Source organism: Neofelis nebulosa, chromosome 2 (assembly GCF_028018385.1).
Source record: "Neofelis nebulosa isolate mNeoNeb1 chromosome 2, mNeoNeb1.pri, whole genome shotgun sequence".
Lineage (NCBI taxonomy): Eukaryota > Metazoa > Chordata > Mammalia > Carnivora > Felidae > Neofelis > Neofelis nebulosa.
The window spans coordinates 81,086,915-81,112,581 of NC_080783.1; the positions used below are offsets into that span (position 1 = coordinate 81,086,915).

Here is a 25,667-nt window from a genome sequence, read left to right on the forward strand (position 1 = left end):
ATAATGGTTCAAGAGAAAAAGAGCTAATAGTATTTGTTGACTTGATAAAATTAGAGCTTTCAAAAGATAAGCCAAGCTGGAAGCATCACAATTCTGGACTTCAAGTTATGTTATAAAGCCGTAGTTATCAAAACAGTAATGGTATTGGCACAAAAGTAGATACATGGATCAATAGAACAGAATAGAAAACCCAGAAATGAACCCACAACTGTATGGTCAATTAATCTTTGACAAAGCAGGAAAGAGTATCCAATGGGAAAAAGTCTCTTCTATAAATGGTGTTGGCAAAACTGGACAGCAACATGCAAAAGAATGAAACTGGACCACTTTGTTACACCATACACAAAAATAAATTCAAAATGGATGAAAGACCTAAATGTGAGACCTGCAACCATTAAAATCCTAGAAGAGAACACAGGAAATAACTTCTTTGATATAGGCCATAGCAACTTCTTTCTAGATATGTCTCCTGCGGCAAGGGAAACAAAAGCAAAATAAACTATTGGAACTTCATCAAAACAAAAAGTTTCTGCACAGTGAAGGAAACAGTCAATAAAACTAAAAGGCTATCTAGAGAATGGGAGAAGATATTTGCAAATGACATATCTGATAAAGGGCTGGTATCCAAAATCTGTAGAGAAATTATAAAACTTGACACCCAAAAATGAATAATCCAATTTAAAAAGGGGCAGAAGACATGAATAGACATTTTTCCAAAGAACATATACAGAGGGCCAGCAGCCACATGAAAAGATGCTCAACATCACTGATCATCAGGGAAATGTAAATCAAAACTACAATGAGGTATCACCTCAAAAATGTCAGAATGGCTAAAGTCAACAAGAAACAACAGGTTTGGCAAGGATGTGGAGAAAAAGGAACCCTCTTGCACTGTTGGTAGGAATGCAAACTGGTACAGCCACTGTGCAAAACAGTACGGAAGTTCCTCAGAAAGTTAAAAATAAAACTACCCTATGATCCAGCAACTGCATTACTAGGTATTTACCCAAAGAATACAAAAATACTAATTCAAACGGATATGTACACCCTAATGTTTATAGTAGCACTATCTGCAATAGCCAAATTATGGAAACAGCCCATATTTCCTTGATTGATGAATGGATAAAGAAGATCTGGTGTATATATATATACAATGGAATATTGCTCCACCATAAAAAATAATAAAATATTGCCATTTGCAACGAAATGGATGAAGCTAGAGAGTATTATGCTCAGCAGTATAAGTCAGGGAAAGACAAATACTATATTACTTCATGCATGTGGAATTTAGGAAACAAAAACAAATGAGCAAAAGGAAAAAAGAGAGAGAGAGAGAAAGGCAAACGAAGAAACACACTCTTAAGTATAGAGAACAAACTGTTGGTTTACCAGAGGGAAGGTGGGTGGGGGAGGGGTTAAACAGATGATGGGAATTAAGGAGCACACTTGTTGTGATGAGCACTGGGTGTTGTATGGAAGTGTTGAATAACTATATTGCACACCTGAAACTAATATTACACTGTATGTTAACTAACTGGAATTTAAATAAAAACTTAAAGAAAAAATTTAGAGCTTTCAAGCTAAGATTAGAATTTTTGAAAAATTGCATCTGCACCTGTGAACTTGGTAGCTTCCTGATATTTAAAGGCTTTCCTGATAAGATCAATGGTGATATTAACAGATGTAATTTTTTGATATCATATAAAAATGTGTTAGCATTTGGGATATGTACATAATTCAATGACCCAATACTTTCCAAATGACAGTTCATCTTGTTACAAACTATGCATAGGTGAATAATCCACGTAAGCTGCAAATATACCAGTGCACTTTAACTAAATGGAGTACAAAAAGTTCACTGATATAGTTTCAAAGTTCACATTGCAACTAACCTTTAAAAACAACCCCTGGCAGAGGCACCTGGGTGGCTCAGTCAGTTGGGCGTCTGACTTTGGCTCAGGTCATGATCTTGCGGGTTTGTGAGTTTGAGCCCAGCATTGGACTCTGTACTGACGGCTCAGAGCCTGGAGCCTGCTTTGGATTCTGTGTCTCCCTCTCTCTCTGCCCCTCCCCCCACTTGTGCTTTGTCTCTCTCTGTGTCTCTGTCTCTCTCTCAAAAATAAATAAATATTTAAAAAATTAAAAAGACAAAACAAGCTCCTGCAGAGTTTTGGTGTATAAACAAAGGAGAATATCCACAATTGTCAGAAAATGCTGTTAAAGACTTCCCTTTCCCAGTTATATATGTGTATGATGACAAATTTTCTTTACATACTTGAAACAAACAATACATAGGAACAGGTTAAATACAGAAGATGGTATGGATATCATTCTTCTATTTGGCCCAAAATTAAAGTCCGAAAACGTAAGCAATGCCATTCTTCTCACTTACTTTTTTGTTTGGAAAAATATAGGTTTTTTAATGTTATTTTATTAACATGTAACCAGCTCTTTGTTCTTGTTTCCTCTTATTATTATTATTTTGCATGAACTAATAGATATTTTAAATTTTTCACACTTTAAATTTATAATATGATAAATATCCACAAATATATCTACACAAACAAAAGTTTTTTGTTTCTGCCATAATTTATTAAAATGTAAAGTGTCCCGAGACCCAAAGTTTGAGAGCAGCCGATCTACGTTATAAATGAAAGTACATTCCTTAGTTAATTAAATAATCCTTGGTTTATTGTCTTTTAGACAATAATATGAGGCTGAAAAATCATTGTGATCCTTTTCCCCTATCTCTCATAATTATTATATATAATAATTACATAGTTATTCTTATTGGTAGTGGATCCAGAATTTGAATCCAGGCAATCTGGCTTTGGACTCCATGCTCTTAGCCACTAAGTCATGTTACATGTAGAGGAAACATATAAATATCAGTGAGTAGAATCATCAAACTCAAATATAAAATGCTGCTTTCCTAGAAAACATGGCAAACAGAAAGGTAAGTTTAAAAAAACAGAACAAATTTCGCCCATGGGTGAAATTGGCTCCTTATCATGGAGCCAATGAGTCACTTTGGACTGCTTAATTTTTGAAATCTCTGGCATTGAAAAAAATCTTATTAAGTAAACCCACTAATAGAACACTAACTCGTGATTCAACCCCAAAGAAAGAAATTCTATTAACATTCAAGTTTTCTCTTTGATGGTAGCAACAGAGTTCTCAGAAATGTTCAAAGGTAGCAGAGGTTTCTCATAAAAAGTATTTTCCTACCCAGAGAACTTTGCTTTAACAGCAGAGAAGAAAGATACTTCAAGGAAGAGTGGTATTCATTTGAAGGAGTGTGAAAGCTTTTGACCAGTTTTGTGGGGTTATCCTGTGCTACTGCAATGGGATGGGGACAGATTGGTGGGAGACTAATCTTTCTTGACCTTTCCAGTGTTAAGCCTACAACCTAACACAGGTCACCAAATTTCTTGGCTTTTTAAGTGGAATTAACATAGAGGCAATCTTTAGTCATGAAATGGTCTTCTCTTACACAAAGGCAAAGCCAGAGCATTTGACACTGAAGCCTCTACTCAGATTAGTGAATTCCAACCCCCCCAACCCCCCCCAACCCCCCCCAACCCCCCCCCACCCCTGCTTCTTCTCAGGAGGTGGTCGAAGAAGAAAAGACTTCCTGCAGTCTGTACATTCTCAAGATTATTGGGCTTTGCTAAGAAACAAAAAACATCCAGGATGTTATCAATTTAGTCATCAAAATAAAAACAACAAATTAAAATTGTTCCATGTACTGTAACAGGCATTGAAATTAAAGGAATACATTAAAAGAGCAAGACACAGAAGCAAATACATAAAAGCATTTAAAGTATGATAACAGTGGAACTTTAAATCAGTAGGAAAGGGATCTATTATTGAATAAGGAGTGTCAGGGCTGTTGGTTAATAGTTTCTTGGAAAAAAATAAATTCTATCCAATAAGTTACATCACAACACAAAATATAAATTGGCTGGAGGTTTAAATGTAAAAACAGTGGCACCTGGGTGGCTCAGTCCGTTAAGCTTCTGACTTCAGCTCAGGTCATGATCTCACGGTTGTGACTTCCAGCCCCATGTCGGCCTGTGTGCTGACAGCTCAGAGCCTGGATCCTGCTTCGGAATCTGTCTTCCTCTCTCTGCCCCTCCCCTGCTCATGCCTCTGTCTCTCTCTCTCTTTCTCTCAAAAGTAAGTAAACATTAAAAAAAATTAAATGTAAAAACAATATTTAAGTAAGTATTTATATTCTTTGTATCAGGGAGGCTTTGTAAGCATGAATTCTAAAATATAACCGTAAAGCAACTGCTTGATATAATTGACTTTAATACAGAAAAGAAGGAAGGAAGGAAGGAAGGAAGGAAGGAAGGAAGGAAGGAAGGAAAACAAAAAAGAAAACAAAGAAACAAATCAAAGCAAAAAAGAAACAAGTTTTAAATCAAACTGAAAAAGCATTGGATATTTTGTGTTATAACACAATTACAACAAAGTGTTACTCTTATTAATATAAAGAGAATTCTTTCAAATCAAATGAAAGACATAAATAATAATAGAAATGGACAAAGGGTATAAAGAGATTATTAACAAATGACCAGTGGGAAAGAAATGCAAATTAAAACAACAAGGAGGTAACTAGTTTTTTTCCTTTTACAATGGCAAAGATTTTTTTTAATTTTAAGAACATAATCCTAAATTTTGAGGAAAGTATAAAAAAAGACCATGCTCTTATAATGCTGGAAAGTGTATAAAATTGCATAGCCATTCTGTAGGGAAATTTATCAATACATATTAAAGCCTTTAGAAAGAACATACCCTTTAACTGAACAAATCTACTTGCAAGATTTTAAACTATGAAAATTCATTAATATGCCTACAAAGAGTTTGGAGGAGAAAATATAAAATTTAAATATTCTTCAATAGGGGGATCGGTTACATGAATTCTATTACAAAAGTACAATGGAAGACTTTATCACATTTAAATATTATAATAAAGATGTCTATTTTTATAATGGATTGATATTCATAGTATGTTTTTATATGAAAGAAGTAGATTCAAAGTGGTACATACAGTATGGTCCTAATTTGGGGAACATACGCATATAAACGTAAAAGGCCATACCCCCAAATATTAAGTGGTTAGTTTGAGTATTGGAATTTTAATGGTTATTTTCCTTTTGCCTATAATTATTTTATGATTTTTGTTCAATGACAAGGCGCTACTTATGTCCTTTTAAAACATTAAAGGCTGACAAATTTTAACTCCAATAGTAATTTTAAAAAAATAAACTTTATTTTAGAGAAGTTTTAGATTTACAGAAAAATTATAACAGTAATCTGTACAAAGCTCCCCATATACTTCACACTCAGTTTTCCTTGTTGTTAAAAATATTATATTACTATGGTACATTTGTTACCATTAATGAATGGCCATTGAAATAATATTACCAAAACCCATACTTTATTCAGATTTCCTTAGTTTATACCTAGGGTCCTTTTCCTGTTCCAGGATCTTTCTAGTATGTCACATTACAGTCATTCTTCATGTCTCCTTAGGCTCCTCTTGGCTGTGGGTCTCAGATTTGCCTTGTTTTTAACGATGTTGACAGTTTTGAGGAGTACTGATCAGGTATTTTCTAGAACATCCCTTCTTTGGAGTTTGTCTGATGTTTTTCTCATGATTAGACTGGGACTTTGGATTCTGGGGAGTAAGAGCACAGAGGTTAAGTCCCATTCACATCCCATGGTGTTGATGATGCATACTATCAACATGACTTCACTGTCAACATTCACCTTGACCTCCTGTCTATTGTAGTGTTGGATTTTACCACTCTAAACTTACCCTCTACTCCCCACTTTCTGTAGCCTTTGGAAGGAAGGGGGGAGTTGTGCTCCACCTCTATGAGAGTGGAATATCTACATAAATAATTTGGAATTCTCCTGAATGGGAGATTTGTGTGTTGTTGTTGTTGTTTTTAGTTTTTTTTACTTATTTTGATAGAGACAAGACAGAGACAGTGCAAGCAGGAGTAGGGCAGAGAGAAAGCACACGCGCGAGAGAATCCCAAGCAGGCTCTGTGCTGCCAGTGCAGATGGGGGGCTCCAACCCATAATCATGACCTGAGCTGAAACTGACAGTCAGTGCTCAACCAACTGAGCCACCTAGGTGCCCCTTGTCTTTTCTTTTCTTTTTTTTGTTTATCTATTTAGTCACTTATTTATATCAGTATTAACTCACAGATATTTATTCTATACTTTGGGTTATAATCCAAAACTACTTTTGTTTTTTTGCTCAAATTATTTCAGTTTTGGCCTTTGTGAGGTCTTTCAGCTGGCCGTTTTATCTCTGTGACATACTCTGTGTGTGTGTGTGTGTGTGTGTGAGCACTTCCTTACTTCCTGACACAGCAGGATGTTCTAGGTTTATTTTTCATGTTTCTTGCCCCAGTTCTATAATCAGACATTTTTTCAAGGAGTCCAGTTCCTTTTACTGGGACATGGTGTTAGAAACCAAAATGCAGGTGCTGGTATGCCTGTTGCTACTGGGGTGTTATTGCTTGGACGCCACCTCAGCTGACAGAGCAAAGAAACATATTTGTTCCATCTTGAAGCTTACTGACCCTTTCATTAGCCATGTCAAGTCTGCTGGTAAGCCTGTCAAAGGCATTTTCTATTTTTGTTACAGGTTTTTTTATTCCTAGCATTTTCTTTTTGTACTTTGATCCTCCATCCTGTTTATATTGCCTATCTGTTCTTACATGTTGTCTACCTTTTCTATTAGAGTCTTTAACATATTAATCATAATTATTTTAAATTACCTGTCTAATAATTCAAATCTTTGTTTTATAGGTCAGTCTGGTTCTAATAGTTACTTTCTGTCTTTAGAATGTTTTTTTTTTCTTGCTTTTTGGCATGGCTTGTAATTATTTGTTGAAAGTCAAACATGCTGTTCCAGGTAGTAGGAAATTATTAAATAAGCCTTTAATGTGAGGTTTTCTGTTAATCCGATGAAGAGTTGGAATACATCTGATGGGTGGCAGAAGCTTCACATTCTTCTAGAATCTTTGTATTGGTCTCCTCCATTGACTTCTCTAAGTATTTCCATTCAAAGAGAGTCTATTTTACAACTCTTCAACTGTAACCCAATGTAATTTTACATTGATATGGTGGTAAAGTATGGGAAAGGGGAATGTTCTCTAAGCTTCCAATTAAATCTCAGTCTGTTAGTGGACTGTGTCTCTGGACTCTGACCTTCACAAGTTGTTGCTATTGTTGTAGCAGAACCCTACCGCCTGTATTCACTTTGCCACTTCCTTAGCTGCAGCATTCCCGATCTATTTCCTTGAGGAAGTAGAGTTCATGACAATGTTCCATTAACTATTTCTTGACTACGTTGCATTCCTCCTTTGGTGAGACAGGAGGGCTGGTAGGGGATGGAGTGGGAGGAATCCCCTTTCCATGGGGGATAAGGTTCTGAAAAAGTCTTTTCCTTGGAGAGTATGCCTTTGTTATGAAGAAAGCTCTGGTTGTATTTTGCAATAATTATTCTTCCTCTCTGTTTGTCAGAGCCATGAGATCTTAGCTCTTCACCATGAGAACCTAGCAGGTTCCAGGAGTTAAAGTCCTCAAACGTATACAGCTCCCTAATACAACAGCCCCAAGAAGCTTCTCACTCTCAGAGTACTTCTTCTCAGCCTCCAGCAATTCATCAAAATTACCATTTAAGTGTCTTCTCAGTTTATGAACTCTAGCTTTTCCTGTTCCTGGTCAGCTGATCTCAGCTCTTTTTCTCTCTTTGTAACTATTTCTCCCAATTTCAGGGTGTTCATTTGCCCTAGAACCTCAGTTTTCTGATGGGTTCAAGAAAAAATTATTGATTTTTAATTTTTCCAGTTTTTTCTTGTTGTCAGGATGGGAGCAACCACTTCCATGCCATTTACATTTCAGAGATGAAACCAGAAGTCTCTAGTAACCATTTCTAAAAATTATATTCACAGCTACCTTCTTAGAAAAGCAAGTAAAACTTGAATTATAGTTTTTTATCTCCAAATAATATTTGGCATCCTTTTTTCAATACTTAGATGTCATTTCAATATACTTAGCAGTTGGTTGATGTAAACCAAAACACCTTGATAAATATATATATTTATATTGTATATATATTTATTTATATATTTATATATTTATAAATATGTATATTGAGGTGAAGAAGTTTCATGCTGTATTTTTGACTACTGGTTTCTTACTTCCTGCCTCTGTGTGAGTTATAATGATGATGATGGTGATGACAAATCTAAACTAAATGACTTGTCAGTACTCTTCTGAATGACACCTCCACCAAGCCAGTTATATTAGACCTGCCCAGACCTAGCAGTTAGCTCCTCAAAGATCCACTGAGGACCCCACAGACACCAGAGTCGTACAAGGTGGAGCTGAAGAGGCAGACTGTCTCTGAAAGATTTCCTTCTTCTTAAGAATAAATATGGGATTAAGCTTCTTGCTCAGCTTGCTTGGGACTCCCCCTTTCTCTCCTTTGCTGCAAAATATCAAACCGATAAATGCTTTCTCACTTCAGAGCTGGAGTAGGGGTCGAGTGGGATGGAAGGAGAAGTAGAGAGTATTCTGGCATTTATCCACGCCTCAAAAGGCTGTGTTGCTGGAGCTCCACATTCAGACACTAATGAGTCTCTGCAATTGAATAGCTTTGGCTGTTTTTACCCTTTCCTTTGTGTCTGTCCAGAAAGACTGTTGGAAAGCTCTCTCATGGCCACCACCACCACTCCAAATATGACATTTCTTCTGTGAATAGCAGCATTGGCTACTGTAACCATCACCTGTAATCCCCCATTCCACAATCTCTGGAAAAATAATAATAATAAAAATAAATATATTTTTTGACACATAAGAATTGGCTTTTTAAAAAGCACACCATTTATTAGTTCTTTGGGTTTTATTTAGTCCAATGAGATGGAGAGTTTTATTTGTTTTTTTACTTTTATTTTTTCCTCCTCCTCTTAATTCTTCAATAAATACTAGGATAGTCCAGAAAATCAGGAAGTCACTCCTTTATTAGAGATTGAATTTATTCAGTTATTTCACTTTTTTTTTTCCCTGTGAAACTTTCAAAACATCAAGCTAATTAATATCTAATGCGTGGGATAACCAACAGGATAATTCTATCAAGATATTTTCTGGTATTGCCTAAAATGTGAAAGAAATTTTAAATGAATGTATCTATTTCTTTCTCTTCACTTTGCTCTTTTGTTATACTGTTAACATTCTTTTAGGAATATGCAATTCCTGACATTTTCAAGGGATCAAATAGCCTTCAGATGTTTTTGGGGGGTCTCCACTCTGCTCACACTGTTACAAATATCTTATGCAGTGCACAGGGCTTATTTTCCACATATTGGTTACTACTTTTAACAAAAGTATCCTTAATGAGCAAATGTGGATTTATGTGTGTGTGTTTCTGTGTGCAATTTATGTGTGCGTGTGTGTATGACAGGGAAAGAAATTAGAGGTTAGAAATCCCTGCCTTGAATACTTATTCTAATGAAGTTATGACTGTGTATGTTTGGCACACATGGGTTATAGTCATGCTGAATAAGAAGCTATACAAATTATAGTTTTGCATAAATGAATAATTTCATATATGTTGATAATTCATGCACTGTCAAGTGATCTGAAATACACTGATGCTTTCCAAGTTTTTTTTTTTTTTTCTAAAAGGGACATGATTAGATACTTTCTTTGATAGGAGAGGCGAATAGAACAAATGCCCCTCCTCACAAGCTTGCTACAACTTGACAGACTGTAGAGTTGACCTTCAAGATGTGCCTGCTTCATGTGTCTCAGCAGAGCAGAATGCCATTTATTTCTTCTCCTCCCTAAGGAACCACTGATAAATGTTATCTAGATGAAGGTAGAGAAGATTCTATTAAATGGGGTCTTCAGCTAATTCTGCCAGGCATTATGATGCTTTAGCAAGAAGCAGCATCATTCAAGGTTTCCTGTAGTCATTTGTCCTCCAGGGCTCACCAAACTGGACCTCTCTGCAACATGCAAACTCAGAAAGTTATTAGCTTAGTGGCCATTGATTCAGAAAGAGAAGCAAATCTTTTATATCGTATTAATGTCTTCCTCTTTAAACAAAAGTGAGCATTTGGTAACAAATTTTATATAAAATGACAATTCCATGGTTTATTTGTCAGAACTTCCAGTTTGGTTTGGGGACAGGTCTTTGCATGTCTGATTAACCACTAGCATGGACCAAACAGAAGCTGTGAGCTCAGAAGCTGGAAGATCTTCCCAGAGAATAACAGTATATTGAGGGAAGAAGGAGTTAGGCACTGAGGCACTGAGTCAGCTACGAAATCATATTTTTGGGGTTCTGAGCTCAATTTGATGGCTCCTTTGTAAACCTGTGCATTGCTTGATGCAATGGTTACATGTGTGGATCCTAGGAATAGACCTGGTAAAACAAAACAACTCAAAATCGAGGGAGCTGTTTCACCAAATACCATAATACCTTGGAGTACAAGAAGTACTGATTTGAGTATTTAATAGAATATGACACAGAATAGGGAAAAAAGCCATACTACATCATCACAAAACACTGTTATTCAGTTTCAGACTTTTTTTGAGCACATTAAGAAATGGAGAATTGGATGCACTTTGGCACGTATTCATATCTGTGAGCATTCATAAGACTCCCTTAAGGACACCAAAAAATATATACAAGGGACTTTACAGAGGTCTAGAGTTCTCATGACAGCTAAGGTAGTGCTAATTGAATCATTACTTTGTGATTTCATTAATTCCTGTAGGATAGTGAACACTGAGAAAAGACAGGTTATGTTTTTATATTTGAGCTACTTCTAATCAGACCCTCTGATCTCAATGCCACCTTAAATATTTGCCACTGGCTGAGGAAATCAACTTGTGTGCCTATGTTTAAAACAAAGAATTTCTTAGCCCTGATACATATAAACTGGAAACACCATAGTGGAGGTTGTAAAAAACGAATTGAGGACAGGAAGCAGAAAAGAGTAGGGAAGATATGTAATATATTTTAGAACAATGTATTTTCCTTAAGTCTATCTACTTGATTTGGAGTATTCTATGATATTTCAGAATTATGTTCACTATGTTTAATATAAATTGTGCCCAGACAAGCAAAACAAGGGAGTTTCTGAAGGAGGATTTAAGCATCATTTTTAAATTCCCTGACTCTCTAAGAATTCAATCAGCTAATGAATCAATCAGCTAATAGTTATCGTGTACTTTTAGAGTACTTAGTCCTGCCCCTCCATGTCCCATTAAGTGGTAATAACTGGTTTCTCCTTCAGTTTTGCTTTTGTCTTTCAGCTCTGCAGTAACTTGTATAAGATGTCTATGCAAAATGTATCCAGCTGTGATTGAATTCCTGGCTTCAGTGCTCTGTTTTTGTTCTGTTGTCCACCCCACCCTCTCCTCCAGCTCAAAAATTAAAGGCAAATTTCTGTGGATGGAAATACCTAGAAAATTGCTACAAATGTAGATAGCTCCCAAAAGGCAAAACTTTAATATCATACTTTTAGTTAGAGTCCCAAATGTTCAGAGACTCTTTCTAGGAGCACACTAGTAAATGTTATCTTTCCAACCTAATTAAATACTTGACTTCATGAATGGCTCTAATTCTTCCTCAGATTTCTTGGGAAAGGCTCTTGAAGGGACTGCTTATAGATTAAAATGAATTACCCTTGTTTTACTTGCTATATTGGGCTTTCTTGCTACACAGAGAGAAAAGATTGGGAAAAATACAAAGTCTGTATCATATTCCTGGAATTTAGGGCCACCTAGTAGCTCTCTGCTCCCAATATGGAAATTGGCTTAAAAATGCAGTAAGAATCACTGACACCAAATTCCTCTCGATTCCTCCTTCCCGTCTAACAGATCTTATAGTAATGTACAAGGAGAAGAGAAATGTATATGCACCCTCCCAGCTTAACCCATAGAAAGGTAGGCTGTTCTCACATTTAACTTGCTTGAGTAATCAATTTCTGGGTCACAGTCTAGGAACGGTCTCCATCCTGCCATGGAATGGATTAATGTATGTAAATCCATTTTCCCATAAAGAATATTTCATTTTACCAGGCTTGCTGCTTATAACTTGTTTGCTGTGAGTTGAAGGACTGAGTTTAAATACATTCAAGGTTTATCTTGGTGCATTTCTTGTTCACAAAGCCAGAAGCACATAAGAGGTAAAACAGCATTTTGGCCAAGTCTCCACTACAAAAATACATAAAGGTTTATTGTAGCAACTGACTAAATAATGTGGGCCAAAGAACCACCAGCCTTTAGTGCTAATTATAAGTGCTTTAGACATATTTTTTTCCTCACTAAGAATTAACACTTATTCCAATATATGCTTTCCTGGATTAAACATGTGAATGGGCATGACTGTTTCTTTTCAACTGGCAGCTGAGCTGTAATGCCATTTAAAACTCTAACAAGTTTTTCTAATACCACTTCCAGTCTTACAATTACCAGCTGGATCTTTAACTGGAGATTGAGCCCAATGTTTAATTGAAATTAGGATATCTATCAAACTTGAACTTCAGAGTGCACATGTTCCTTTCTTATGAAAAGTCCTGAGGCCTTTGGCCCCATTTGTGCCTGTGGAACTGCTGTCTGAAACGTCAATGGGAAGAGATACTTGAATGGCACCCTGTCCATCATTCTGCATCGAATAATACTCTGAGTAATATACTGGTATCTCTTACATCCAATAGCTTTGCCTTTTGAGCCCAACAATATTTATTCAAGTGTTGGACTGGCTGAGTAATTGAGGCTTGTAGACCAGTTCTATTGGGATTAAATAACCAGTGAGAAATTTCAGAAAAAAGGAAAGGGAATACAAAGAATCAAAACTATTTTAAAAGAGAGAGGGAAAGAGAGAGTGAGAGAAAGGGAGGGAGAAGGGCATTAATTAAAGACAAGGTTGCTTTTAAGATGACACTATTTTTGAAACCCATTTGTAAACCACCCTTAATAGTTTTCAGGTTCTACTGTCTATTAGGTTCATATTTGTTGAACCTGCAGGTCTCAACCATCTGTAAATTGCTAGAAGTAACTTTTGAGTGAAACAGGATCTGTTTGTATTTTAATGTCCAACAACTTAAGACCCGAGAAAGTTAGGATACATTCTTTGATTTTTTTAAAATACAGATCTAGTGAAATAGATAAGAAAAATGTTGACTCGGATAATTATAGATTTTGATGCTTGATGAAAAGGATGAGTCTAGCTCTGGAGGCACACTCTGTGTCCTGAATCCTGCTTATGCCACATGGAATGGGTATGTAAGACTGAGCAAGTCCCTCCATGTCCCTCTGCTTCAGTTCTCTTACATGTGACATGGAAAGAATAACTGTATCTACCACAGAGTATGTATTTCAAGATCAAAAGAGTTCAGATATTAAAACCCTTAGTTTTGGTATAATACTAAGGGCTTACTAAGTATCAGTTATTGCTATCGTTATCTCAAGTTATGAAATGTGATCATTCTCTCACTTTTAGAGTAAGCTATGCTGAACTGGTTGGACCTGTAGGAAGGAAGGTGACAGAAAAAAAAAAAAAAGGGTAGCTAAAACACAAAGTGCTAGAAAGGAGTTGAGAGTGCATCTTGTGTGCCAAAGTAAAATAACTCCTTTAGGCAAATATCCTGATAATTATGCTCAATGTGCCCTTTCGCGAAAACTGAAAATTCATTGAACTTTCAGCAAAGATGTAGGCATTCCCGCTTTAAATACAGTCACAGGGGGGCGCCTGGGTGGCTCAGTCGGTTGAGTATCCAACTTCGGCTCAGGTCATGACAACTTAGGCTCAGGTCATGATCTCGCAGTTCGTGGGTTTGAGTCCTGCATCAGGCTCTGTGCTGACTGCTTGCTCAGAGCCTGGAACCTGTGTCAGATTCAGTGTCTCCTTCTCTTTCTGCCCCTTCCCTGCTCACGCTTTGTCTCCCTCTGTTTCTCAAAAATAAATAAATGTAAAAAAAATTTTTTTTAAGAAATAAATAAATACAGTCAAAGGAACACACAAATAGATACATACAGGAGGGAGATAGACTGGGAGTCTCCCAGTGCATCAATGCTGTATTTTATTTCATGTTTAGAGGCATAGCAGTAGATCCCCAGAAGGATCTTATAGAAACAATAAAATATTTTCCTGTGAAATACTTCAATGAGGAAGTCATTGGTTCTGTCTATCCTGTACCAAACTGACTTTGGCTAAGGGTTTTAATTTTGTTTTTTAATGTTTATTCATTAATTTTTTTTTTTTTTTTTTTGCAGGGGCGCCTGGGTGGCTCAGTCGGTTGAGCGTTTGACTTTGGCTCAGGTCATGATCTCACAGTTTGAGGGTTCAAGCCCCGCATCTGGCTCTTGTGCTGACGGCTTAGAGCCTGGAGCCTGCTCCACATTCTGTGTCTCCCTCTCTGTCTGCCCATCCCCCTCTTGTGCTCTGTTTCACTCTCTCTCTCTCTCAAAAATAAAGATAAACATTTAAAAAAATTTTTACATTTATTTATTTTTAATGTTTATTTTTGAGAGAGAGTGGGAGAGAGAAAGGATCTGAAGCAGGAGCCACGCTCTGAGCTGTCAGCACTGAACTTGTTGCGGGGGCTTGAACTCATGAGACAAGCCGTGAGATCGCGACCTGAGCCAAAGTCAAAGGCTTAACCGGCTGAGCTATCCAGGCGCCTCAGGGTAAGGGTTTTAAAAGAATAATAGAAGCACTGAAAAACTAAAGAGTGTATTAACTAACATACAGTTAATTCAGTTGCAAAGGTAATGGAGACTGTGCTCCTCTCTTCATTCCTTCCTGCTGACCACACCTTTGTAGTTTCCTTCACTACTTCCTTTCCACTATTTCTTTATGTGCAAGCCTTCCAGGAAGTTCCTAACCCGCTTACGACTGTCCATTCTATTTCAGTAATCTAATCCACACTCACAGCTTCATTATCAATAGCTGTTTTCCAAAAATCTATCTAGGAATGGGCAATTGCCTGATGGATCTAGACCTTCCTTATGAAGCATTACTATTTTATCCTCATAAAAACGAATATCCAAATATACTAGCTTTCCTCAACCTGGAGCCTTTATTTCAGGTCTGTATTTCTTACCATTTAAATGGCAATCAGAACGGTGGCTTAGGAACTAAATGTAACCTTTAATTCTTTATTTTTCGTCCCTTTCCTCATTCAATCCACTATCAGGCCTATAGAATTTTCTTTCATAGTATTTTCTCCTCACTTCCTTTTTCCCATTCAAATGTCATCATTCTAATATAAGCCTTTATGGAAACATTTGTAATAGCTGTGCCTCTTGGACAAGCTGCAGTGAGAGAGCTGATAAGATATTTGATTCAATTTTGGTAGCCTCTTAATCTGTTACCTTGTTCCCAATCTGATCACTATCAAATTCATATTCTTGTGGTAGTTACAAGAACTGCCACATTCATGGTGGTTAAAATAATGTCCTTTCTTTGTTTGAAACCCTTAATAACGTCTTGTTGTTTATCTTAGAAGTCCTAAAAATGTTACCAAATGCCACACATTGATATTACAGGTTCACTCCAGTGATACATGTCCATGTACTGTTACAGGGAGAGTACTATACATCCCTCCTCTCTCTTCCCCACTCAAGAAAACATAGCCAAATGCAAATCAGGGGTAGAACTCCCTGTGAATCCTCCCCAGCAAAATAACAATTTAACTGATAAAAGTTTAAAAGAGAAATCATTAAAAGTCTCAAGAAATTTTCCCAAGGGTATACGGCATATGGAGAAATATTCATTCAAAAAAATCTGCTGAACCTTAGTGAGAACAGCAAGAATCCATGGCAAGAATCCAGCTGTAATTCACTCTGTTACTCTCCAACACCCCAGCTCTGTGATATGGACAGAGTAGGACAGGGGTCTTGCTCAGGATAAGTGTGGTCAAGAAGACAGAGGCTGCTTCTCCCTTCAGCTCCTAGTCTAGGGCTATAGTTCCATCATGGGAGGGGCAAACTGCTAATATTTCTCATCTCCCCCCAGAGCCCTTCACCCCCATCGCAGGAACCCTATTCTTGTCAGGCACAGCCAACTGGACCGGGTTTCTCTTGCCCCACCCAGCCCTGACTTGTTGATCTATCCCAGGCACGGCAGGCTGAGTACAGGGCTCCTGATTGCTCCTGCTTCAACTCCTTAGGTCCCATGCTTAAGGATAAACCAATATAACCAAGGGCTGCCACTCCCTTCCATGCCCATTCACCAGTCGGATGCCACTCTTGAAAAACCAGTCTCCATTCCCAGCCCCAGGAAAGTGATGCAGGATTTCTGTACAAGAGGAAGAAGTCAGGCCATAAGGGCAACAAGCTTCTGCCTGTAGGGAATGACTTTATTTGGAATAAAAGCAGAACTCCATTCTTAAGGTCATTGTCTAAAATAATGGAGATTTTTGTGGAGAAAAATGTAAAGGTTAGTTGATCTGATAAATGCAAAATGTCAGGGCATCCAAAAGTTTAACAGAGGGAAGCAGGTGATGAGACAGTCACGAACAACCTTCCTAGGATCAGATACAACTTGTAGTTTGTGCCCTGGCAGCAGGCTGCACCTACTCAGGGTCAGTGAGAGCAGGATGTGAGACCGACTTGAAAGCATCCTCCAAGCCACACATAGACCCACAAATACGAAACAGAAGCTTCACTGACACAAGAGGCTTAAACACAACATATGATGAAACCCTGACTGAACAATAAGCTACTCTCACCCAGAAGCGACTCCTAGAATGTGAGCTTAAAAATATTATCACGACCTGATAAAGGACATCTATGAAAAACCCACAGCTAACATTATACCAAATTATGAAAAACTAAATGCCTTTCCTCTTCAGACCAGGAACAAGACAAGGATATCCACTTCTGGCACTTCTGTTTAATATTGTATTGTATTAGAGGTTCTATTCAGGGCAATTAGGTAAAAATAAATAAGTTATATATATATAGTATCCAGATTGGAAAAAAGTAAATCAATTCCTATTTGCAGATGCCAAGAAATCCTAAAGAATCCACACCCCTTCCCATCCCCCCCAAAAAACACAAAACTGTAAGAACTAATTAATAAATGAGTTCAGCAAAGTTGCAGAACACAAGATCAATATACAAAAATCAATTATATTTCTATACACCAGTAATAACGTTCTGAAAACAAAATTAAGAAAATTCTCTCTTCAAGGCAAGGGCTACTAGTTGTCTCATTTTATAAAGGAGATAGTTGAGATTGTGGGAGCCATAATGGCTGCCACTTATGCTGCTGAGGGACTTGACTTGACTGTTTTGTTACTGTCTCTTCATGGCTCAACCCAACTTTGGTGGGAGCCATTCTTTGATTTGGTTTCCTTTTTGCCCTGTGGCTTTGGTACATTCCCTCAACATGTCCTGTTTATTTCATCCATATGGCAGTTTTCATTTGATGTCACACAGTTTGCCATGTTAGAGGTTGGTTCATGTTTGCTTTTTTGCTTCACTCGAATAGGTCAGCGTTCTGATATCCACCACTTAGTTCTCCCAGTGGGGGAATAATCAAGGGGCCGTGGGAGAAACAGGGATTCTTACCATTGGCCTCTGTGGTCTTGGCTGCTTCCTGTGTGATGAAGAGTGAAAGCTGGATTTGATAATAAAGAGTCTCCTTTGTGTTCTTTCATTATTTATGCCACATCTGCCTCTCAGCATTTGTGTCAATGAGTCAGTATAATTACAGCCATTGGATAATTTCCTTCGCTTTCCACACGTTCCCGACTGTGTGAGTGCCACATCAGAGAAAACCAACCTTCACACCCCAGCAAGGTCCACTCTTCCTGTGGGCATGGTGAATAGCCAAGTCAGAGGAGATGCATCTATTCCTCTCACCCTACTGGAAAGGGAGGGTCTGTGCAGCTTGCTGACTGTGAGATCACAAAGGACAGAAACTTCTTTTTCTATATAAAAGCCAAAATATTGACCCAGAATGTTGCTTTAAGATGATTTGCATAACAACCAACTGTCCCTGAAAGTAGGGCAGGAAGGAAACTGGAAAATCATATCACTCTCTCCTCTCTTGACCAGAGACGTAACTCCCTGATCATCTAGCAAAATGTTATGAGGCAAATATCTGGTTGGATTAAATATGAAAGGAATTTCTGAAACAAAAAAATAATTATGCAAAAAACTACACTAAAGGTGAAGAAAGTTCTATGTGTGTGTTCAGCTCATCCATAGCATTACTGCCTGGTCACAGAAAGGGCTGGGAAAGGTGGGCCTGGAGCAGAAGCTCCCCCTTGCCATAAGGCAGCATCCATCATGTGATTCTACTACATTACAAGAAAATAAAAAGACCTCAAAGACCTCATACATTATGGTTTTCTTTTCTGATTAATGCCGTGGATGTTCAGGGACTGAAGCACCACATATAGTTTTGGTTTTTTTTTGTTTTGTTTTGTTTTGTTTGTGATTCACTAGATGAAGTGGGTGACATTGTAAATGAGCTCTTATTTAGTTGTGTTTTATTTTTTTTAAGGAAAACACAAATTTCCATTTGTACCGAGATCACTGTATTAAAGCAAAGACTGTGCAAAACAAACAGGGACACAAAGAAGTGGGAAGGGAGGAAAATGTTAGATATTTTCTATGATAACAGAGAGAATGCTTTCCTTGTTGCTACTGTCTCAGCAACGTTTGTCTTCCTACCTCTACACTGGGCAGGCTGGCTGTCCATGTGATTTAAGTTCACATAAAAACTAACTGACCGTAAATGTCCATCCTTCACTTCCACTGTCTTAGATCCACAAGGTTAAGGCATTGCCTCTAGAATGTCATTGTGAAAATTCTACCTGGAAGGACTCGCAGACTAATGCCTACATTTCCATTAATATGGATAACTTTTGTGACTTTCCAGCTTTTCTTTTTTCTAAAGCAGAACATTTGCTCAAAAGAAAGCTTACAGTAGAACTCTAGTATTATAAAATACAGAAGTAGGGATGCTGTGTTTGAAAAGGAAAAATAAGACTGAAGTGTTCCTCGTTACACTGAAGAAATACTTCCCAGCAATGACCCTGAGACCTGTCCGTGAACTTTACAGCCCTATGGAATGAACATTCTTTAGAAAGCAATTAATGATTGATTTGAAAAGGACACCTGAGCCCTGTGGGAATGCAAACTGATTGGTTATCTTGTGGTAGGGTCAGAGTCAGGTAGGGAAGAAAGAAGGATGAGGAGTGGAAGCTGATGGCAATGGGGCAGTTCTCAGTGGGAGCTACCATGGGGCAGCTGGAGCTGGCATTCAAGCATCAATGCAGATGTAAGCAGTGGAATTTCACTTAGTGTCCTAGCAGCCCTTCAGTGTTTCCAACTCTTAGTGTCATGTCCAAGTTTTGGATGTCAAAGATCTCCGGTGTACATGTGATCATCTTCTCAGGGTTCCGGGTGACCCTTTTTGATGACCCATGCTTGGGGAAATTGAGACAACAACACAAAAAGCCTACACACCAGGGAGTATATCATAGAGCAGTTTGAATGTGAGCTATGCCAGTGTCAGGATACACCTTGCTCACAGAGAGGCAGAAAAGCAAGAGAGGTATGAGACATTAGGCCATACGTAGACGACTTTCTGTTGAGGTGGGAATAAAACCTCAGGAAGGGTTCTCAAAGCCCCGAGCAACTCACAGCATAGGCCTGAAGTCTACAGACCAAAATCTTCATTTGTTAAGTGAAAGGTATCAGTCAACACTTACAAATTACCAGTAAATGAAAACAGTGAACAAATCATTTTTTCTCTCTTTCAACATTGGTTTGGCTTTTCTTGTTGGAAGCTGATAAAAGCCTTCTTGTGATCATCCTGTTGTAGGCAAAAATTATTTTTCATGGTTAAAAAACAACAACAAAAAAAAACTGTTTTAACTGGAGCAGTGTTGACAAGCATTGCTCCAAGCAATTTTGTATAATAGAATTTCAGAGTAAAAAATTAACTACAAATCACTGACCTGGCCCATTGTCTTTCTCAATACTACAATTTTGCTGCTGAAAAAGAGGATTTGCTATTCAAGAATGCAAAAGTGTGATTCAAGAATCAAGCCTTTTCATCTCTCATGGGATATTGTCCTTTATCAGAGCATGCTTGGTGGATAAATATGTAAATTATTATGCAAAGCAGGATGGAGTAATTCAAATTGACAGTTGCCCTATTTTTAAAAAAAATTAAAATGTGAAAGCCTCGATAATGTGTCTGCTGACAACAAAGGAAGTTCTTGTTAAGATCAACATTATTTGGTATCATTTTCATATATTTTTCAAACAGATGAATTCTTCTTGCTTTACTTTCTGTTTTGAGTTTTTTCCCCACCAGTGTATTTGATAAAGATGGTTTCAGTGGGAAAATTTACATTATATATAGATATAGATATAGGTTATAGATATAGATATCTATATAGAAAATAAGATAAAATATATAAAATAAAATATATCTATATAGATATCTATATCTATAATCTATATCATCTACATCTGTATCTACAGAGAATAGATGATTTTCTTTACTAGTTTCCTATTCTCTTGCTTTATTGGAACTTTATAAAGAACATCTACAGCCAGCCAGTATTTACAAAAGAATCAATCGTTGTCTTTGAGAGAGCACACCATTACAATTTGCTACTGAGCTGCCACTAAGTCGGTCCATTTTCATGCTAGTAGTTATCAACTCTGCCTTTCCTACTGTAACAACTGATGAGGTGACACTGTTCTTACCTACAAGAAACCCTCCATTTAGGCCCTGGATTCTTTTGCCTCGTAACTTGGTCTTTGCTTTGCCAGGATTCCCTTTTTTCTTTAGTATCTTTCTTTTCTCCTTAATTTTTGGATCATTCCCACAACTATGAGTCTAATATCACCTAAACACACAATACACTAACTTCACTCTGAACCATTATGTTTCTCTACCCTCTCTAGCAAGACTCCTAGAAAGATTCTCTATATATACTTGCTGTTTCCACTTCTTTACCTCCTGTTCTCTTACTCCCATCCAAATCAAGCATCCAGCAATGTGGCTCAGTTTGTTGAGGTCTCCAATGATCCACATCCTGCCCAAACTATTGGTTTTTGTCTTCCTTTTACGTGGTCTCTTGGCAGCTCTTGGCACTGGTTTCTTGGCATTCTCTGCTTTGATGTGTTCTTCTTTGGGCTTAAAGAAAGCCACGTTTTCCTTCACCTTCAAGGTCTTTCCCAGCTGTCTAACCATGGATGTCCCCAGACATCTCCTCTTCTATTACTACACTCACCCTCTGAGCTATCTAGTCTCATGGCTTTGCAAATCATCAATTGAATATTTCCAATTCTGACTTCCTTGATGAATACCAGACTCACATTTAACTGCTGACTTGACATCATCAGTTGGAAGTCCAGTAGTCACCAAAAACTTAATGTAGCCAACAAAGAGCCATTGGTTCCCTATCCCCTCACCCCAACACAAACTCCAGAATCCTTAGCCTACCAAGTCTTCAACATTTAAGTAAATGGCAATACTATTCATCTAGCTCTAGGGTCAATATCTTATCTTTAATTTGTCACTTTTCCTTCCACATCTAATTCACTAGTATAACTTATTGCTCTACCCATAGTATCTATTTTTTTTTTTATCTGAACACTACTGTTACAACCAGAGTCAAGAATATCATACATAATCTGGCCTTGGATAACAGTTTTCCTGACCACAGTCTTTTCCACCTCATCATAATCAGAATAATTAAAAAAAAAAAACTGTTTTAAACCATGATCTGCTAGATACATGGTCTGGCACTTGTCGACCTCTCAAGCCCATCCCCCTGTACTATCTCCCATATCTGTCTGCTCAGCCACAGTAGCTTAGAGCATTTATTCCCCAGCACATGATGGCTGCTTCTCCAAATTCAAGTACCAATTTAAATGCCACCTCCTCAGAGAAACTTTCCCAGACCAACCTGTCTAAAAAAGAATCACTGAATACCCACCCCTGCTTAACCGTTTCTCTTTCTTACATTGTTTTATTTTATTTGTAGCACTTAAACATTACCACGGAGTACATTTTTTAAATATTTCATTTAATTTTATTTTTCCCTTATCTACTTCCTCATATATGAATACAAACTTTTTGGGAGCAGAGATTTTGCTTTGTTTCCTGCAATCTGGGCGAGTACCTAGCATATGGCATGTGATCAATGAATATTTGGTAATGGATATTGACAGACTTAATCATTCACACTGGAATTTCACCTCTCTGGTTGTGTCTTTTGTACCTGAGTAAGGCTCACTAAACCAAAGATAGTAATTGGATTGTGTTAAATTCTTTCTCTCCCTCTCTTTGTGTGTGTGTGTGTGTGTGTGTGTGTGTGTGATTTCAGATAAAAATAAGTAGTTTTAGCTTACAGCAATCTTTAGGAGCCAATATTAAAATGCCCTAACATATGTAAGTGAGATCTTTAGATGATGTTTATCTGCATAATAAATGAAGGTACACTAAGTAGATGAACAAATAAAGTAAAACAGCTGTTAGTAAATTTGAGAGATGTTGGATGCAGTAGATAACGCAATTCAGCAATGTGCGGTTTATATCATGACAACACGAGTCATGTGGCAGACGTTGAATGGATACCTAAGTGACTGGTAGGTGACAACAATGCTGCTGTTGATACACTGCCTTTACTTCTTCCACTCCCACTCTTCTCAAAGTATATATGATACTTCTGCTTACATTCTATCACCTACAATTAGAGAAGCCAATGGATAAAGATGGTGGCAGGCAACACTGTTATTGTTTAAGATATAGGGGAAAAAATGCAGTATTCTGAGAGGATTCAGAGAAAAATAGCTACCACTGACTAAGAATGAGCATAGAAAAATAGTGGCAGCAAACACAATCATGAAATTAACTGTGTCCATATTATGGGAAGATGGGATATTATATATATAAACATATATGTATATGTACATACACATATATGTATATATATACATATATATATGTATATATATACAAATATATATATGTATATATATACAAATATATATATATGTGTGTGTGTGTATATACATACGTATATATATATATATATATACACGTATATATATATATACGTATATATATACGTGTATATATATATACGTATATATACGTGTATATATATATATATATATATACATATATATATATATATATGTATATATATATATATATATATATAAACCAGGACAGTTTCTTCTAGGCAGTGGTGAATTGGGGACAAATTTTACAAAATGTTTACTGTTTCCAGGAGGAGCAAATAATTTTAGAAGGTGAAATATGGATTTTCAATGTTTCTTGAACCAGTTTTCAGGAATAAAATTGGACCCATTTATCCACATTATGTTGAGACACCTCTTTCTTGTCTATTTCTCCTCCCTCCTCCTCCTCTTCCTCCTCCTTTCTCCTTCTTCTTCTGTCAATACTGCTGACTAATCCTGTAATTTTCTGAGAATTAGTTTTTAATTGTATCAAAAGGTAGAGAACAGAAATGTTCACAGGAAATGTGGGAGAGGGGAAATCTTAGAAGGATTCTGCGGAGTATTTAAATTCATATGATTTTCTTATGTGAGTGCAACAGCAAAGCTCACACACAGACTGCAGAGCCCAGCTAGGACCCATTATGCCTGATGATATAAGTAAATCCTAACAATCATGCCATGATACTTATTTTGTTGTTCTCTTCTCCCTTTGTATGGATAAACCAAGGCAGATCAGGCGTGAGAACAGGCTACTAAGTATGCCAGAATTAGTTCCTGGGTGAGCCACCATTATCTACTTTTTAAATCACAATGCCAACCTGTTAATCACCTTCCTGTTAAGCCCTTTGCTGTAAGTGAAAAATACATCAAGTATGGTGTATATGCTAAATACCAAGCACATGCTGTATGGGCTAGATGTCTGCCGAATGCCATGTGGGACCTTCAGGTGACAGAAGACAAAGTGGGCTCTCATTAGGACTTCAGTTTGGAAGGTGGGAGGAGGATGGAGAAGTACCTACTTAAACACTAAGAATAAATATTTATAGAGCATTTAAGAGATTTGAAAACATTTCTACATATGTTATTTCATAAAAACATTAACACAAGACATCATCCAATTAAAAACTAAACCCTGTAGTACATTTTTATTTCTCTTAAGTTTATTTATTTATTTTGAGAAAGAGAGAAAGAAAGAACAGGGGAGGTGTAGAGAGAGAGGAAAACAGAGAGAGAGAGAGAGAGAGAGAGAGAGAGAGAGAGAGAGAGAGAATCCCAAGCAGCACAAAGCCTGACATGAAGCTCAATCTCACAAACCACGAGATCACGACCTGAGCCAAAATCAAGAGTTGGATCATTAACCGACTGAGCCCCCCAGGTGCCCCTGTAGTACTTTTGTAAATGGTCAGAGAGAGAATGAACTGAGGTTGACAATAAGTGGGAAAGGAACTAGTTAGAGTTTATGAGACTTAAGCATTGTAAGCAGGAAACTCTGCCTATGCATTTAGAGCTGAGAGAAGGGTATGGGTGGTCCAAGGCAGGTTCAGAGTAATACTTAGATGTCACACGATGAGAAGCAGGACTGCCACTGGTGGAAAGTGACTCAGAAGGATCTCTCGGCTCTGCAGCTGTAGAAAACTTGGGATCAAGGTTAACTGTGATAGGGAAGAGTAAAGTGGCATGTAATTGTATAGATGAATCTATGCTGGTTCTCTTACTGAAAAAACTCTGTGCTTGTGTTCTTGTATATGTGCGGGAAGGGATGGTTTTTGTTTATTTGTTTCTCAGAAAGATTGCTATCAAATGTTTGTTATGTCTTGAAATAGAGGACATCTTAGAATTGAGGAAATATGGACTGTTTTTTTTAATTCATGATAACTAATTTAATCTAACCCCCTTCTTTTTCAGTTCTGCACTCGGGAGTACCCACCAGACACTGAATGATATGTTTGGCCTTTCCGATGCACTGTTTATTGTTCTTGAAAAGCAGTTCCCATATAATTTTTCTGGAGGTGAATTGGCAGCAGTATGACCCTTCTTGGTAGAGAAGCCACACATACTCTGGTTACCTGAGGGGTATATCTGAACTTAAGGATGCCTCCAGGGGGGCGCCTGCGTGGCCAGTCGGTTAAGCAGCTGACTTCGGCTCAGGTCATGATCTCACGGTCTGTGAGTTCAAGCCCCGCGTCGGGCTCTGTGCTGACAGCTCAGAGCCTGGAGCCTGTATCAGATTCTGTGTCTCCCTCTCTCTCTGCCCCTCCCCTGTTCATGCTCTGTCTCTCTCTGTCTCAAAAATTAATATACGTTAAAAAAATTAAAAAAAAAAAAAAGGATGCCTCCAAAGTGGCCCAGAGAGTCAGGTTCAACTCAGCATCAGCTTTACTTCCCATTTCCTTTGCTTGTTTGTCAAAGGGAGCCATATTTTACTTGGGTGGCTGTGTTTTTCACATTATTTCCAACAACCAATTCGTTGCTTAAGCTATCATTTGAAAAGAGGTGACATTTTATTTGCCATATTCAAATCTTTGCTTCCAAAGCTGATGCAAGTATCTGAAAACAAACCACTGTACATCTTTATCATAAATGTAGTAATAGATAGTCTCAATTGAATGGTTAAT

The 25,667-nt window shown here is 37.5% G+C and overlaps 1 long non-coding RNA gene across 1 annotated transcript in view; it reads right to left on the reverse strand.

Moving 5' to 3' along the window:
• Positions 1 to 5,429: 5,429 nt before the first annotated feature.
• The window catches only part of LOC131503703 (uncharacterized), an 86,798-nt gene continuing 66,560 nt past the window's right edge, over positions 5,430 to 25,667 (reverse strand). Inside the window, exon 6 of the long non-coding RNA XR_009257538.1 lies at positions 5,430 to 5,686. This is a non-coding gene — a long non-coding RNA (uncharacterized LOC131503703). The remainder of the gene's footprint in view (positions 5,687 to 25,667) is intronic.